General features: G+C 47.7%; 1 long non-coding RNA gene across 1 annotated transcript; it reads left to right on the top strand.

The window, feature by feature from the left end:
- Positions 1-81: 81 nt before the first annotated feature.
- LOC137068315 (uncharacterized) lies at positions 82-1,469 on the top strand. The gene is made up of 3 exons (XR_010904032.1): positions 82-579; positions 672-751; positions 1,379-1,469. It is a non-coding gene; the product is annotated as an uncharacterized lncRNA (long non-coding RNA).
- The last annotated feature ends 9,371 nt before the right edge of the window (positions 1,470-10,840 follow it).

Raw genomic sequence — 10,840 nt, forward strand, 5'->3', positions numbered from 1 at the left:
TAGCAATATATAAAGAACTTTTTTTGGTGGGTTTTTTTTATTTTTTTTGTTTATTTTTTTGTATTTTTTGTGTTTTTTTGTAGAAATAGGAACAGTTAGAACAAATAAAAATTAAAATGAAATAAAGAATCAAAAAGAAAAAACAAAATGGCCAAGTGTTCAAGTCCTTCGCGACGTTTCGGTAAACAAATAATACCTTCTTCAGGCTAGACTTGAACTTTATATTTAATATAACAAATAAAATAATAAAGAAATATATGAGACTTCAATATATATCTATATAAAATCACATGTATAAACTATAATATGTACAGAATATAATGTGTATATAAATATATATATTTTCTACTCAATATATTTCTAATAAAGACTCAACAAGGTGTGAATGATAACTCTTAGTTGGTTTGCGGAGGAAGAGCGGTAAGGCTGCGACCGTCTGCTGTCAGAACACGAGAGAACTGATGAGCGCGCCTGAATGCGCGCCCCCTTTATATAGGCTCGTGCTGGAGCAGAAGGGAAGACCAAATATGGATTAAAAGCCCTTCTGAACAGGATAAAATTAGTAAAGGACAGCGAAAGGTAAGTATATAGTGGTTAGAACAAATATATGATATAATTAATAAATAAAGTTTAGAATAAGAGTGGGATATTATTTTATATTATGACTGGAGAGAGGGACGACATCGGATGACGTCATCTCCACGGCGACAGTGGTACATTAAAACCATGTTATAAATGGTCCAAATGGTCGGTAAGTATTCTGAAAATGAGGATTTATGACTAAAATATTTTTTATTGTCCATCTGTAAAAAGAGTATGGACGAAATAAATTTGCAATGTAAGTTTTTGCAAGTGGATTCGGCGACGACATCGTTTTTCGACCGGGACGACATCGTTTTACGCGGGACGATATCGTTTTGCGCGGGACGATATCGTTTTGCGCGGGACGACATCGTTTTGCGCGGGACGATATCGTTTTGCGCGGGACGATATCGTTTTATAATATAAAACCCACAAAGTCGCTAAAAAACAGTCATAAACATCCCAGAAAATTCTGAAAACAAGGATTTATAATTGAAATGTACCACAAAACATATTATTAAAAATAGATGTGGTGAACAATATGTGGAAATGTACATTTAGAACCCTGTTTTTCTTTTCTTGAACTAGTGTTGTCAAAAACAGTCAGATTAACTGACCGAAATATTAAATGACAAATATATTTTATAACATGTTTTCCTATGTTGTGATAAGGAAAATAGTGTTTCAACATGATAAAAATTATCCTTCTCGATACCCACTCAATGTAATGGCAATGTATATGTATCTAATTCTATATGTGGATATATAATAATAGTAGCATATTGTTTTATTCCAGGAAACAGGACGCATACGGTATGGGCCATCATCGAGCCAGGGCCCACCAGAAGCTCAGAGGCGGCGGCGCGGGCTTGGTTAGGGGAATGAAAAGTCCAAGATCAGGGACCCTAAGGTCCCTGAAATGGTTGTGCACGGTCCAGCCTTCTACTGACCACTAAAGGCGGCCCAGGTCCAAAGATAGCCAACAACGTTACCATGTCCTGCTAGTGCCATTATATGTATAATAAATTTCATTATTTTTTATTATAAGCCAGATAAGTATGTATCATCACATCAATTTATTTATTTATTTACTATATTAACCATTTATGTTATTTAACCCACACTATATTTTATATAGCCACTCATCATTTTTTTCTCTGTTTTTTTGCAGGAATCCAGGGCTACGTCCACGAGGGGTACGCCAGGCCGGGCTGGATCCACGCGGGGTGCGGAGTCGAGGGTTGACCCATCTGGACCCCAGGTAAGAGGGGTAGGTTTTAGGTAGGGTTTTGTGGTGGGGGTTAGCATGATGAGAGGGCTGTAGACACCCTGGTGACATTGCCAGGGGTGTCTGGGTAGGTTTAGGGGTGATGTGGGTATGTTTATATATTTATTAGCCTGGGGTATCTGGGTAGGTTTAGGTGTGGGGTGGGTATGTCTATATATTTATATATTAGCCAGGGGTATCTGGGTAGGTTTAGGTGTGGGTTAGGGTTAGGGTTAGGGTTAGGGTTAGGGTTAGGGTTAGGGTTAGGGTTAGGGTTAGGGTTAGGGTTAGGGTTAGGTTTTATAAATTACAACAGCTCCCTCCAACCCAGCACCCGCTAGGTCAGAAGAGAGTCTGAGGACAGGCACTGGCCGACGCTTGTTTGACTCTGCCGTCCTCCTGCCTTAGGAGCTTTACCATACTTGGTATCGGGTCCCCACAACAGAAACCCCTCCCGCCCCGGGAGAAGTGCTAGGCCGGACCGGGCCACACACTTCCCCAAACACTAACCTAACCCCCCTGCGAACCCACTTTTAGCCCACGCACCTCCCCAAAAAAAATATATATAATATAATACACCCCACACACACCCAGAACTGCAAATACTTATTTTCCAATTTGGTAGGTCAAGAGCCCCATCAGCCCCCCCTCAGAGCTGGTCTCCCCCCGCTGCCGGAATGTCCCCGGCCTTTTTAGGTTATCAGAAAATCCTTAACGACCAACCCTCCCTAGAATGGTGGTGCTATGGGGATAGACCCCCTCCAAACCTTGACCCATCATCCGGGTTTTACCCAGTAGGGTTGTGCCCAGTAGGGTTATGCCCAGGCCCAGTCTAATCCCTCAGGGCTGTATCAGCTAGGGTTAAGCATAAGCCCAAACTAATACCCTAGGTCTGTGATGGGTAGGGTTAGGTATCCGCCCCCACTAATACAACAGATCTGTGACGGGTAGGTTTAGGCAGGAATCGGTATGGGGATAGATCCCACCAGAACCGAGTCCCTGCTCATTACCCCTATGATGGGTAGGTTTTAGGTATAAGCCACTGATTCCTCCAGTCAGTGACGGGTAGGTTTAGGTATAAGCTAATGATTCATCAAGTCAGGAATGCTTTTTTAGGTAGGGTTAGGTATACCGCACTGATTTGTCAGTGACTGGTGGGTTTGGACATGAATCACTAATCCCTCAGGTCAGTGACATCCATCACTGATCCATCCGGTCTGTGACATCAGTCACTGATTCATCAGGTTTTCTATCAGTCTTAGATCCATGAGGCCTGCGACATCAGTCACCGACCCATGAGATCCGTGACCCCAATGCCCACCTCCTCCTTTAAGCCCAAGTCCCCTGGGTAAGCTACCTACAGACTATACTGCTTTCTGAACTGCCGAGCTGACCCATGATACACTCCCCTTATACCCAGTCATTTCTCAGGAATCCTTCTCCCGGTAAGTCACTCGACTACCCCGTATAATTCCCCTAGTCCCCCAAAAACCATACTGGTGAGGGAAATACTCAAGACACCATCATCAGTAGTGTTCCAGAGAATCATCAGGTGTTTCGGCACCCAACACACTATACACCCTCCTCTCTGGCGGCCCGTCTTGGATGATCAGTCCAAGACCAGTGTCTTATAGCCAATCGCTAAATCTTACTAGACCGAATCGGCACAAACCATGATTGCGTTTCGGTAAAAAAAAAATAGTTATCCTTTTTCCACAAGTCGTCCCCCCCACCCTGAACACAACCCTTTTTAAAGAAATTTGCCAGTCAGTGTGCAGGCATGTTGATGCAAAAATGTACTGGTGCTTGAGTGGTGCTAATCACCTGTAGAAGATTGGGCTCCAATTAAGGCCTGTTAGCCCCAGGCCACCTTCCCTGCGTGCTGTCCAAGTGGACCCAGGGGGGCTGGATACTTACCGCCCTCCCAAGCAACCCTTCGTTAACACCGCAAGGTATCCAGGTTGCCCGAGAAAAAGCCTGCGAGAAACGTCTGTCCTCTGGGCCCTTTGTCAGAGAAAATTCTACTGACTTAAACCAGGAAATCTTGCCCTGGGACAAAGGCAAGGCTTCCGAACCCCCGAAGAGGTTAAAGGTTCAGACTGGCGGATGCACATTACTGCACACCAAGCTTCTACCAGTCCCTCCCTCTGCTGAATCACGCAACACCGTACCAACCCATTCCTTACCTTGCAACACCACTTGCCAATTCCCCACACAACCTCAGACTCAGATGCCAATGCTCTTCGTGATACTTCAGTAATACTCCACTACACCTTCAATTCTATTATCCCTATGTCCTAACACCTACCAAATCCACCCCGCCATTTCGCCCACGGTAGGTTCCCTGGCTCCACCCCCCTGCTGCTATCCACCTCTGCCCATCCTCCTCCCTAACGAGCTTCAGGCTACCCTTTAACCGATTATTCAGCACCCAAACTTCTTGGCCTGAATGTGCCACGTTAATATCTGAGTGCAGATCCAAACGACCTGTAACCTGGATGAAAAAGGATGAATAATGATCCCCACCCCCCCACAAAAAACTTTAAGAACTTTAAGAAGAAAACATAACTTAACCGAACGTATTAATCTGTCTTGCAGGATAGCCGAGGTTTTACTCTGTCTTTCGAACTTGCAGGATCAGTCCTGCTTGGTGAAAACCGAAGTTCTCGTTGTTATTCCCTACTTTCACCACTTGGATAAACTTCCCTTTTCTAGGCCCAGTACCGCAGCATTCATTGGTATTTTGGACTCATTCAGGGATTGAGTTTTATCGATCTTTTTTTAGGTCATACAACCTAACCGGTTGCCTCTCTAGGACCCACTATCTCGTTCATGGTAAGTTTTTCCGAAAATTCGATATTTTACCGATGTTTGGGAAACCACCGAATCTGACCTGAATAAGCAGATCCCATGTTAATACTGACTTTTCCCACCAAAAACTCCCCTTTTACTAGGCCCAATACCAAAACATTCATTGGTATTTTGGACTCATTCAGGGATTGAGTTTTATCGATCTTTTTTGAGGTCATACTACCTAACCGGTCCCCTCTCTAGGACCCACTATCTCGTTCATGGTAAGTTTTTCCGAAAATTCGATATTTTACCGATGTTTGGGAAACCACCGAATCTGACCTGAATAAGCAGATCCCATGTTAATACTGACTTTTCCCACCAAAAACTCCCCTTTTACTAGGCCCAATACCAAAACATTCATTGGTATTTTGGACTCATTCCGGGATTGAGTTTTATCGATCTTTTTTGAGGTCATACTACCTAACCGGTCCCATCTCTAGGACCCACTATCTCGTTCATGGTAAGTTTTTCCGAAAATTCGATATTTTACCGATGTTTGGGAAACCACCGAATCTGACCTGAATAAGCAGATCCCATGTTAATACTGACTTTTCCCACCAAAAACTCCCCTTTTACTAGGCCCAATACCAAAACATTCATTGGTATTTTGGACTCATTCAGGGATTGAGTTTTATCGATCTTTTTTGAGGTCATACTACCTAACCGGTCCCCTCTCTAGGACCCACTATCTCGTTCATGGTAAGTTTTTCCGAAAATTCGATATTTTACCGATGTTTGGGAAACCTGAAAGGAGAGTCAGATACAGGGATAGGTCTTTGGACAGTCGTCCGTCTCCTCCCCGATCATCACCTTCTCCCTTTTTGTTTTTTTATTTTTTATTTTTCTATTTTTATTTTGTTTGTTTTGTATTTTTTTCTGTCTTTTTTATTATTATTATTATTGTTTATCTTTTATTCCTTATTTTTTAGTTATTTATTTTTCTTAGCCAAAATCTGTTATTAACCCCCAAAAACTATTCCCTCCAAAACTATAACAAAAAACTTTGGCACATCTGCCCTTCTTCCTTTATTCCCGGAGCCCCGCCAGCCAGTGCTGTAACATTGCTTCCGCCGTGCCTGGGGTCCAGTGGATACCATCCTTTTCTGTGGCAAACCTCTCCACAGGCAAGATGGGTAAAATCTGCCCCGTCTCCTCAATTAGTTGGTTAATGACCCCTAAATTCTGGGTCTGCCACCTGGGCAGATTCCGATTGAAATTTATCAGGGGAATATATACCTTTGCCCTTGGGAAGGTCTGTGCTGCTGCTTCCCTCAGACGTGTCAGGCTGTGCTTCAAATTGCCGCGATCGGCCTGTTTCCTATTATTCAACCCCACTGCGATTATTAGGTGCCGTACCACCGGGGATACTGGGGTTCTGTGCTTAACCAGGCTGTAAGCCTGTGCCAGGTTCATACCTGGGAAGCAGTCCACCTCCACCTCCCGATTTCCAACCTTGGGGAGCCTCCCAAGATTGGAATCCCCTATCAACAGCACCCTCCTGACTGGGGCCAGCTCCCAGTTTTTACTGCCTTCCCCTGGATGGGTATGTGTAAGGTGCAGGCTTTGACCCTGCTCCCCTATGCCCTGCTGCTCTTTGCCCCCGGCTGGCCCTCCTGGCGGCTGCTTCCCTGCGCCTGCCCCTTGTTCTTCCTGGCCCCCTTTGGCTCCTTCCTCCTCCAACAATGATTGAGGGCTATCCTCGAGCTCCAGGGATTCCAGGCTCAAAGCCGCCTGGACTTCTTCCGGCTCCTCCCCTCCTGGACTCCCTGGTGCCCCTTGACCCTGGGTCTCAGGACAGAAGGGCGGGCAAACTGTGGCTGTTTCCTCCTCTGCCTGAGGTTTCCTTGCCCCTTGCTTCCTGCGTCTTGGCATCGGTATCGGCCTAGATCCCGTCGCCACTACCATCCCTCCCTGTTCCTGCACCTGCACCTTTGCCACCGGCTCTGGGTCCAGTTCCCCCTGCTCGGTGACCTCCATTCCCCGCTGTCCTGGCCTCTGGGCTCCGGTCAGGACTTGCCTCACCTCCTCTGAGGCCAGCTCAATGGTTCTTGTCCTGAGCCCCTTTATATTACCGCGCGCCCACCTGGTCGCCACTGCCAGTGCTTCCTCCCACCGTACTTGGGAGACTGTTGCCAGTTCTGCCCTGGCTCCCTGCAGGGCCTCCGCATAATGGGTGCCCAGGATCTGAACACCCGTATGGAGCCAATTCCTCGCGTTCCCATACGTGAGCCAGTCCGTATCCATACAAGGCAATGCTGGTTTGGCCCCCCTAGCCACTTGCCTTGCCAACCGGAGCAATTGGGCTGGCTGTCGATTTTGTTGCTCCGCCTCTCTCACGTCAAGCTCATAATGGAACGCTTTAATGAATCTATAGAAGACTCGCACCGTTTTCTTGAATTCTGCGTCCGCATCCATCCTATCCAATACAGAAAAAAACGTTTTACTTCCCAGTTCCCTTCATTACTGCCGCTCCCTACCTTTCCTCCACCCCCCTTCCTTTATCCCCCTCACACAGAGAGAGACACACACACACACACACACACACACACACACACACACGCGAACCAAGAAATGCTAGACCTGTCTGGGTCGCACATTTCCCTAGGGCCTGTCTGGGCCTGGCTCGCTCCCCCATCCCGCCTCTCCCCCAGCCATAAGCCAAGAGAGATGCCGGAGGGAGTCTCTGCCCTCCCCCCACAAAACCAAACCCCCCCAAAAAACACAAAAAACACAAAAAAAAACCCCACCAAAAAACCTAGACCTAGGACTCTCTCCCCATACTTCCCCGATCATCTTAGCCTTCCTTCCTTGCTCTTTAAGGTCCCTCCTCCCTACTTTATCTGGTGGTACGTCTTCCTTGCGTGACCTCTCCTCTCTCATTCAACCCGTTGGGTACTTTGGTACCCAACCTTTTAATCCATACAAACTCCTTGTACAGTCTCTGCCTCAATGTCCACCTTGGCTTATGTTCCAGGCCCCATATCTGCAAGCTCTGTAGCCCATGTCTGACAAAGTGGCTAACCAACACAGTCCTCCTACCAATCACTCGCTCCTTTCTAATAGTGTACCGGTGTTGGTACAATCTTGTCCGAATGGCATTCTTTGTCTGTCCCACATACTGTTTACCACATTTGGAGCATTTAATGACATAGACACAATTCTTAGTATCTAATGAGATCCTAGGAAGAAAGAAAGCCTTGTGTCCACCCCAAGCCTTTATCACCCGAAGCCTCCCAACCTGTCTCCGTCCTTCCCCACCCCTGGGAAGGCGGCTGTGCACCAACAGGTCCCCCAGATTCTTATTTCGCCTGTAGGCTGAACGCAGGGTTATAACCGACCCCTCTGGAGCACTTTTTGCCAGGGTTTCCCTAAAATTACCCTTCACCCTCCTCACAAGCTCCACTGAGCCCGGGGAAAAAGTAAAGATTGCCGGGACCAAGACTCCATCCCCTTGGGAGGAATGAGGTTCTGGGTCCGCCTGAGACCTACTATGCTCCTTGTAGATTGCCCTTAACCTTGACCTCGAGTACCCCCTGCCTCGAAGAGCTTTAAATAAAATCTCTTTTGCCTCTTGGAAATCGTCTTCCCGAGAACAGATCCTCTTAAACCTGAGGAGCTGAGACAACACAATTCCCCTGAACGTGTGTCTGGGGTGATAGCTCTGCTGATGTAATAAGGCATGCGTATCCGTTTCCTTAAAAAACACCTTGGTATCCAACCTCCCGGTGACACTGAACTCTGGTCCTTTATACACTGTAGTGTCCAAAAAATCAATTGCCCTGTCCTCCAACACTGCTTTTACCTTAATTGAGGCATGGTGTCTGTTCAGTACCGCCACAAAGGCCTCAAAGTCCTGCCGACTATGCTGCCAGATGCCCCACACATCATCCAAAAACCGAAGATACACCAAGGGGGTCTTCTCACACTTAGGAAAGACCGTTTCCTCCCATAGGGCCATGTAGATGTTTGCATATGCCGGTGCAAACCTCTTGCCCATGGCAGTCCCTTTAATCTGTAAATAATAACTGCCCTCAAACTCAAAATCATTGCGGGTCAGGCTCAACCCTAGGAGTTTCATAATCGCCTCATCTGGCCGAGAGACACCCGGAAACCTGGTCAACCACTCCCGTACCGCCTCCAGCCCTAACGGGATTTCAATATTTGTGTAAAGGCTCTCCACGTCCAGAGAGAACAACAGGGCCTCTGCTGGTACCTCCAGCTGCTTCACTTTCTCCAAAAAGTCATACGTATCCTTGATATAGCTCGGATGCCTGACCGAGAGCGGGTTTAAATAGAAATCTATAAACTCCGCTATCCTATAGCTCTCACTCCCACAATCTGAGACTATAGGACGGCCCGGGGGCATGAATTGGGTGGACCACTTCTCCCTGGGCTTATGCACCTTGGGCAACAGATAGAATCGCCTAGTTCTGGGTTCGGACTCACCCACCAAATACTCTGCTTGCCTCTTATCAATGAAACTGTCCTGCACCAAGGAATCCACCACTCGCTCAATACGAGGGATTGAATCCAAAAAAATGGGAGCTTTTAACTGGATGTAAAAATCCTCATCCTGCAGCTGCCTTAGTCCTTCCTGTACATATTGCACCTTATCCATGATTACCACTGTACTCCCTTTATCAGCTGGTTTTATCACAATATCTCTCCTTTGGCATAACTCCTCCAATGCCTGGATCTCTGCTTCCCTCAAATTGTGAGGGGGGGTCCCTGACCCTAGTGGTACTTCCTGGGCCTCCTGGAAGTTCTTTTCCATGAAATCCCAGACCTCCCCTGGTAACTTCTGGGGAGGCGGCATCCACCCTGAGGGCCCAGAAAATGGCTTCAGCTGTGCCTCATCCCCCCCTGTGCCAAAATACAGTGCCCGCTGAATTCTGGCATGCAATCTGCTCAGATCTGCCAACATTGCCGCCTTATCACACGGGCTCACCAAATGTGAAGGGATAAAGGACAGCCCCTTGTCCAGCAACCTGGACTGTGCTGCTGTCAACTCAAATGTTTGTGACAGATTGATAACTGATCCAGCACCTCTCTGCCCACCAAACTTTACTTCCTCATCACTACGGTCCTCCACCATCTCGGTCTTTGCCTGGCAGCCCTCCCTTGATGCCATACACTGCTTAACTTCAGCCCTAGCCATTCCAACAATGCCTTCCCCCATCCTCTTGAGGTCTCGGTAGGCCCATTTGACTGCCACCTGCCAAGCCTCCTCCCATCTGACTCTGGAGACTCCTTGTAAACCAGCCCTCGCCTCCTGCAGGGCCTCCCCATGAGGGGGCGTAACCTGGACCGCCTGAGCATGATAACATGCCTTCAGAACCTTGTACAAGCCCCTAACCGTTGCCTTAAATTCCCCCTGTGTCGACATGACGGTTAGTAGGGGGAGCTCAAGGTCTTACTGTCCACTCCACACCCCCGCTCTAGAAAAAATAAAACCACAAATCAGACCCTCCATCCTGCTACCGTGACCCAATTTTCTACTACCAGTCCCCCCTTATTTATCAGAGATGAACCAAGAAATGCTAGACCTGTCTGGGTCGCACATTTCCCTAGGGCCCGTCTGGGCCTGGCTCGCCTCCCATCCCGCATCTCCCCCAGCCGTAGGCCAAGAGAGATGCCGGAGGGAGTCCCTGCCCTCCCACCCAACAAACCCCGGCCAACCTACCCAGCTTCCTCATGCATCCCTACTGACCCATCCAATGCCTTAATCCTACTAAAGTCTAGCTGAGTACAAAGTCCTTCTGTGAACCTGCTCCGGACCAGCGAACCCAGCCCGACCCAAAGATCATGACCGGATAACCCTGGCCCGGCATTGTACCCCCATCAGTGTCTTCTGATTCCATCTAAGACGCTCCAATCTGGAAGCACTCTAATCCTACTGTTACTAGGCTCCCACGGTGATCCCCCTACAGACCAGACGGAATCTCTAGAGGGAATCAAAACCACAAATCAGACCCTTCATCCTGCTACCGTGACCCAATTTCTACTGCCCATCCCCCCTTTTTTATTTTTCAGAGACGAACCAAGAAATGCTAGACCTGTCTGGGTCGCACATTTCCCTAGGGCCTGTCTGGGCCTGGCTCGCCTCCCATCCCGCATCTCCCCCAGCCATAAGCCAAG

The sequence above is a fragment of the Pseudorasbora parva genome, unplaced genomic scaffold, assembly GCF_024679245.1.
Source record: "Pseudorasbora parva isolate DD20220531a unplaced genomic scaffold, ASM2467924v1 scaffold_73, whole genome shotgun sequence".
NCBI lineage: Eukaryota > Metazoa > Chordata > Actinopteri > Cypriniformes > Gobionidae > Pseudorasbora > Pseudorasbora parva.